The sequence below is a fragment of the Triticum urartu genome, chromosome 2A, assembly GCF_056163025.1.
Source record: "Triticum urartu cultivar PI428250 chromosome 2A, HENAU_Tu73, whole genome shotgun sequence".
In the NCBI taxonomy this organism is placed as follows: Eukaryota; Viridiplantae; Streptophyta; class Magnoliopsida; order Poales; family Poaceae; genus Triticum; species Triticum urartu.
The window spans coordinates 513,520,054-513,527,195 of NC_141874.1; positions in this window are offsets into that span (position 1 = coordinate 513,520,054).

The window sequence follows — 7,142 nt, forward strand, 5'->3', positions numbered from 1 at the left end:
AAGTGCCGCCTGCAAGCCGAGACAACCGCCTTATTTGCATCTAGGAAGTCCTTTACTAGTACTACTAGGAGTACTAGTGCGGTGAGATGGTTTCTTGAAGAAGACGATGGAGAAGCGGAGTCAGCGAAGAGTGAAATGATGGTTGCTTCGTCCGTGCTTTTGTGATTTGATGCCTCACTGCTTTGTGATTTGTGATAGAAGGGACAGGGGAGTAGACTCTATGCTCTATATTGTACTACGTGCGTCCAAGCATGGGAGAAAGAGGAGAGACGTTACATTTTTCTATTCCTTCAATCAATCAATCAGGGAGCTTCGGTTCCATCTTTTTGGCTTTGGCAACACCGTCCACAATGGTTCCCACGATGCCAAAATCTATTTTCACATTTGGCTACACATTGTGGATGCCCTTAACCGTACCACTTGGTTGTGCTCCTGTGTGCTATCTATACAAATCTCAATTATACTGATCTAAAAAATTATAGAATCAAGATTAGTAAAAAGGAGGTGATTTGTCGCGCGGATGGCGGGGGAGGTTTCTTATTTGAGCAATGTTACATCCACGTAATGGTTTACGTAAAGTTACGAACTGATGTGATGTGGGACTATTTGATTGGATTAAAGGAGAGGATTAGGCCCACCCCACCTGAAAATCAAAGGGGCCTATATAGATTAGATGGAAAGTATATGTGGAAGCTACGTAGCCCCTTGTAAGTCTAGGATTAGGCTTCTTATTTTCGGAGGACGTTATCTTGGCGGTTTGCTAACATGCGGTCCCACGTGCCAGTGCTTTACCAAGCTGATCCGCGTCCCACATGAGGCAGAACAACGGCAGAAGCAACATGTGGTTAAGTTGAAGAAGATGAGGGAGAAGCGGATTTAACAACGAGTGAAATGATGGTTTCTTCGTCCCTCCAACTTAACTGCGGGAAAGGTGCAGCTTTGTGATTTGACGCCTCATTTCTCATTACTACGCCGGCGCCATGACTGGGGTGCTTCACCCCGGCTGCTCTGCACTGTATTCCGATATGGCACGTGGACCCGGTAGCTTGATGTCCCACATGTCGGCGAAAGGGACTAGAAGATTTATGAGAGTGAGCGCTCCACTCTTACGACGGAGGAGTAGACGACACGACGGCCCAGTGAACTGTCACTTGTACTGTATAGTACTATAGTTTTGCTGTTTCGCACGATCCATCGATACAAACCCGATTAAACAGGAAAGGGCGGGATTATTCCCGCGCGGTAGATGATACTGGCCATACATTTCAAAGGCAATTTTAATGTATGCAAACTGAATAAGTATAAGTAACAATATGATATCTAGTAAAACTAAAAACACATATGATTTATTGTGTTAGAGTGTAGTAGTAGTGCTGTATTGCATAGTTGTTAGATGTAACATGCGAGAACGTGTAGATGTAGTTTTGGAGGGCCTACAGAGAGAAAAGCGTAATACGGTCACCGAACTTCAGAATAAGCCGATTACGGTCACTATATACGCTTTGCGGTGATTATACGGTCACTTGCTCACAGTTCAGCATCGGATTGCACTCTGTTGACCGGCCAAATAGTTTGCGTGGTGCCATGTTGACTAGTTAAATTTACCACGTTCCTTGTGGTTCCCGCCTGTCAGTTCGCATAGGCAAAAGGTCAGATAAACACAAATTTACACAGGCGCGACAAGGCTCCAACCCGTGCGCGGGAATCACCTGGTTGTGTATGTGTCTGTCAGGGCCTGATGTGCGCGCATGCACGTGTAGGTTGAGCACTTGAGCGTGAGAGTGTGTGTTGGTCGTGTGGTGTACTGGTGTGTGCATGCATGTGTGCGTGTGTGCGTGTGAGTGTTGCGTGCGTGCGTGTGAGTGTTGCGTGCGTGCGTGGCTGTGTGTGTACGTGTGAGTGTTGCGTGCGTGGGTGGATGTGTTTGTGTGAGTGTTGCGTGGATGCAGTTCGTGTGCATGCGTGCGTGTGTGTATAATCACCACACCAGCTCATGTGTGTTAAAAACACGGCTCAACATACCAATACAAGGCCACCTTGTCTGCTGTGCCCGCGGTAATGACTTCGAACCATCGTCCAAATATTTTTTGTCGTTTGTTTTCATTCTTACTAGCAAGATGCCCGTGCATTGCACGTAACATCAAGATGCATTTGTATGACTTGTTTATCTTGTGAGAGAAAAGGATGAACAAGGGAAGGCCTTATTTGCAAATGCGGAGAGGTGTGTGGGTACCTTTTTGCAAAATTGCCATAGTTTCTTTTCTATCCGTCAGATATAAATCAGACAGCCTATATTGCAGGATGGTAGGCACACCATCATCACCAACTCTGTTTTTTATAAGAGTGTATTTTATGTATTTTATAAGAGTGTAGATGTAGAGTAGATACAAGTCGACAGGTGGGCACGATGGTAGTGAGATAATGTGATGCAACACTAGAGGTGCCACGTGGAGCATTTAACTGGTCAACTAGTCATGTCATGAGCAAATACAGAGTTGTACGGTGAGCCCGTGACTGTATAATAACCACTAAACATAAATGGTGACCGTAATGAGTGGATTCTGAAGTCCAATGTACGTATCGTGCTTTCGCTTCAAATACAATGATCATCATTGCATATATCGCGAGAGAAAGATGAAACCTGCATGAATTTTCTGGGGGCTTACTTTTAGAGGACCTGGAGATAGTTTTGTGTGCATACGTGAAAGGGGCGTACAGGGGGGTATGCGATGGAGAGAGAGATGCTCTTCGTTTCTCTTTATTATGACTAACTTTGTATATAGTATAAAAATATACAAATTCATAGTGCGGAATAAATATCATTGTGGGCACCATGCAATGCAAATTAGTGTTCGTACTCCTCCATATAACTTTGTAATGTTGTATATATGTAGAAACTCTAAAATAATTTTTTGGCCACACCTTATTCAAAAGGAATGTTGTATGCGAAATAAACGTGAAGAGAGGGCTTTTTAGATCAATGGGGTACGTGATGTAACATGTGTGAATGTGTAGTTGATGCATTTGGTGGGGCCTAGAGAGGTATGTGTGTGTATTACGTATTCGAGAGAGGCATGGATAGAGGGGCCGACGGGGGGGGGCGTGGGAGAGATAGCACAAGAAATGAGAGTGGTCTAGAGAGAGAGAGAGAGACGAATATGACGTCACGACAAGAGATTCCATTCCCTTGAGTGTGTATATGTAAGGGGGAGGGAATAGAGGCACCAGGAGAAATTTTCTGTGTGTGTGGTGTTTGCGTTGGTATGTGTGGGTGTGAGAAGATAATGAGACGTGGGGGCAGAGGGTGTGTCACCGCGTGAGGTCCGGTGGGTCGAGGTGAGGCCCTTCGTTCGGTTCCATCCTACGCCACATTGGTCGGCCCGTGACGCATTTAGGAAGACCCATTGATGACTAGTCATACAAGACAAAGATAGCAGAATTGTGAAGGACTCTGTGTCCACTGACAAAGCCGGCAAGGATTTCTAACCCTAGGTTATCGGACTAAGGTAACCCCTTTATCTATGATATTACTATTCATCCAACCTAACTTTAAGGGGCATCCTACAGAATGCTCTGCTATAATCATACTCATCGATTAGGAAGAGAGGTGTGAGACAATGCGTGTGAGACAGGCGTAAATATAATGTGCGTACATGAGACACGTAGGCAGGTCCATGTATATAGAAAGGGTCGATGAGGATTGTGCGTGTGTATGTTTGCGAGAGGAAGAGTGCTTGTGATAAAGGTTAGTGAAAACAGTTGTAAATGGTTACGAGAGGGAGGGAGGGTTATATCTAGAGCATGTGTGAGAGACCACCGATGGAGAGTGAAACTACACGTAAAAGACTGCTCTACACATTGATTAAAGATATAAATTGTATCCAAATATTAGGATGGGATCATGATATTTGCAATTCGCGTAAGGAGCGGTCATTGATCCATCATACATCTAGATTCTATCGAATTTGAGCATGTCTATGTTATTATTCGACACAATTGATCCACATAGTTAGTATTTTGAACTCCAGACAATGCATCGCTTTAGCAATCGAATATAAACATGAGTATAGTTCATGTTGTGTATGTAAAGCACATTATACATACGAAAGTTACACAATGGACATTATAAATAGCTGCCTATGAACTAGCATACATTTGAATTCAACTTAAGGTGGTTTAAAAAAATCGAATTCAACGTGAAGTCCATTCAATTATTTGAATTTGATATCATGGCATTTGTAAACCATACCTAAATTATGGGGGCACCAATCTTTGCTCTGATTTTGTACATAATAGCATATGTAGTCGTGTACAAAATAGATTCAAATTTAGCTCCTCCATTCCAAAATAATCGTAGTTATAGGATTTTCAAGTGTCAAAAATTCAAAAAGAAGCGGATAATTTAATGAGGTTTTCAAACATACAAGGTCAAATATAACGTTGTCTATTTAGGTTAATCCTCATAGTTCAAGAGTACTCTAAACGTGAATGCTTGTGTTTCAAAATTTCGAACGAAGCGCCAAAAGAGCCTCTACTCACCCGAAACCGCGTGAGACCAATGTCTGGTAGTACAAGGAAATTACTTTTCTAACAACTCCGACTCGTGAAACCTACCGGCCCGACGTCCAAAGGTCAAAACCGGGGTAGGTTTGTAGCTTCATCTAGACGCCACGCAACCGCATCCGAAAAACATTCATACACAATGGCCGCCTAAGCACACATGCGTGCGGCCGAAATCGCTCCCGCCCACTATTTGTGACACCTGGGATTACCATCCTACCCCCGACCAGCAGTAGGTCCAAAATTTAAGAGGGGGGCAAAGTTTGTACTTTCCCCAAATTTCAAACAAGCGCGTCCCATCTTCTGTTCAAAAAAGCCAAAAACAAGCGTGTCCCAGACCGAAACATGGTTCCCCCCACCCGTCCGATTCCCCATTCGTACTCTGTGGGCGCCAAAACTACCTCTCCACCAGCCACGAAACCACGGCGTCCTCCGTCCGCCACCCCATCCCACCCATCAACTGTCGCCCTCCTCCATCATGCCGGAGCCGATACCCTGATGTCGTCATCCACCGCAACCTCAACCGAAACACCCTCCATGGCTAGTAGTTGAAGCCGAGGCCGAGCCGTCTGTACCAGAGCCAGTTCAACCACGCCGTCCTGCGCCTCACCGCTGCCGCTCCAACTTCGCCACCCTCCACCGCACCGGAGCTGTTCTTGCAACGCCGTCCTTCGCCGCCTCAGATCTGCTTCCCCTCCGCCGACATACGGCCACGACAACACAGTCAACAATTTGGCCATGGGTTCTTCCAAGCCTGCACTCTCCAGAACATCGGTTTCCTCGATAAAAAGAAGAAGATCGGCGCGACATGTGGAGGTGACCACACCGGCAACCGAAAAAGGTACTCATCTTCCCTTATTCGTGCAAATCTTACGTCTCTGCTTGCACGGTATTCATCCCACAGAAGACACTAGTTGACCGCTTCTTCTTGATACTAGATGTTCCTAGTAACTCGCGATGCACAAGGTTTCTCCTCATATATTATTTCACCTTAGCTAGAGGTCCGTCGCCCCCCTGAATTTCAATTTCTGGCTAGTTGATTCCCAATTAAAGGAAGCATTCCCCGGCGTAACAGACGCTAGTACGCCTATTACGCCGGGGAAGCAGCGCCTTGGTGTTTATCTTAGGGGCGTGTGCGGCCTAGAGCTACTGGCGCCAGATCTGGAGGTCGGACGGGATTAAAGGTATGGCCTGGGGGTGCTGCCAAGCACGGCGGTGGTGTGAGGTCGATGGGAGGGCGGGGCGGCGGAGGCAGGGGTCTGGGCCGGTGGTCGCTGGCGGTTCGAGGAAGATCATCAACAGTGACTGGCGGGAGGTAGACAAAGGCCATCTGCCCATTCCTTATAGATCGGACGGTTCATTAAAAAAATCGACTGGCCTATTTATTTTCAGTCGTCTGTTATCTTAGATATGACCACATGTGGTGGTGTGCTGGAGGAGTACCTGGATTTCCTGTGCTCATATATTACAAAATCATACAGAGTAGAATCTAATTTTGTTTACCATGCAATGTTGTAGAGCTATCATATGTCTCCTGTCATTTATTTTTCAGCCACATGCTATCTGCTACTTTTACAGTGCACTAGTTCTGCACACACTTCACCCTTACACTCACTATTGTGTTTTTATGAAAGGGTATTTCAGACTCTGCTGCCATGAGAGAAGCCAAAAATAAAAGAGAGAAGTCACTCCAGCTTCGTATGTGGGTAGGCAAGACACGTTACAGCCTTATAAAGGGTGCAGTGTCAGTAGATGGATACGGTAAACGTAGCTCTGGAGTTGATGACCTCGCTCGCAATGAACCACCATCCCAGGTGCTTGCTTTAACTTCGCGGTGTCATATGTGGTTGCATGTTCCATATGGTGTCTAGCTTGTATTCGAAAGGCCGAAGTCGGTAAGATAAGGAAAGATATTTTTTACATGAACCACCATCCCGTGAGCACCAGAAGACAAATAGCTAGTCAGGGCACTGGCCGAGCCAGTGACAAGCCCAGCAAAGATAGGCATCACCTGGAAGCCAACTAAAAAGCTGCGATGGTGGCGAAGCAGCCCGCCTCCCACCAGGCTCTCAGGTCCTAGATGATCATGCTCACCACTCCAGCCGGATGTCTAGCTTGTATTGCTTCCAATTTGGTTAAATTGCATCTGCTTAGCTTACACATTGTACCTTTGAATATGACATGCCTTTCTGTTTTTGGTACATACTAGTACATCTATGTATTAACCATGTTCTTACATCAAACTAATGTTCTTGTGTATCCCTCATCAATCACTTATGACGAGGCAGGCAGGCAAGGGGACTACTCCTCATTTAAAGAATGCAGCATCAGCCTCCCGACATGATTCTAAATGAAACAGAAATGCTAGATGAAGATAGTGAATGTAGCTTGATGTCTACTACACAACCTTCTTCTTGTAGATGTTGTTGGGCCTCCAAGTGCAGAGGTTTGTAGGACAGTAGAAAATTTCCCTCAAGTGGATGACCTAAGGTTTATCAATCCGCGGGAGGCATAGGATGAAGATGGTCTCTCTCAAGAAACCCTGCAACCAAATAACAAAGAGTCTCTTGTGTCCCCAACAC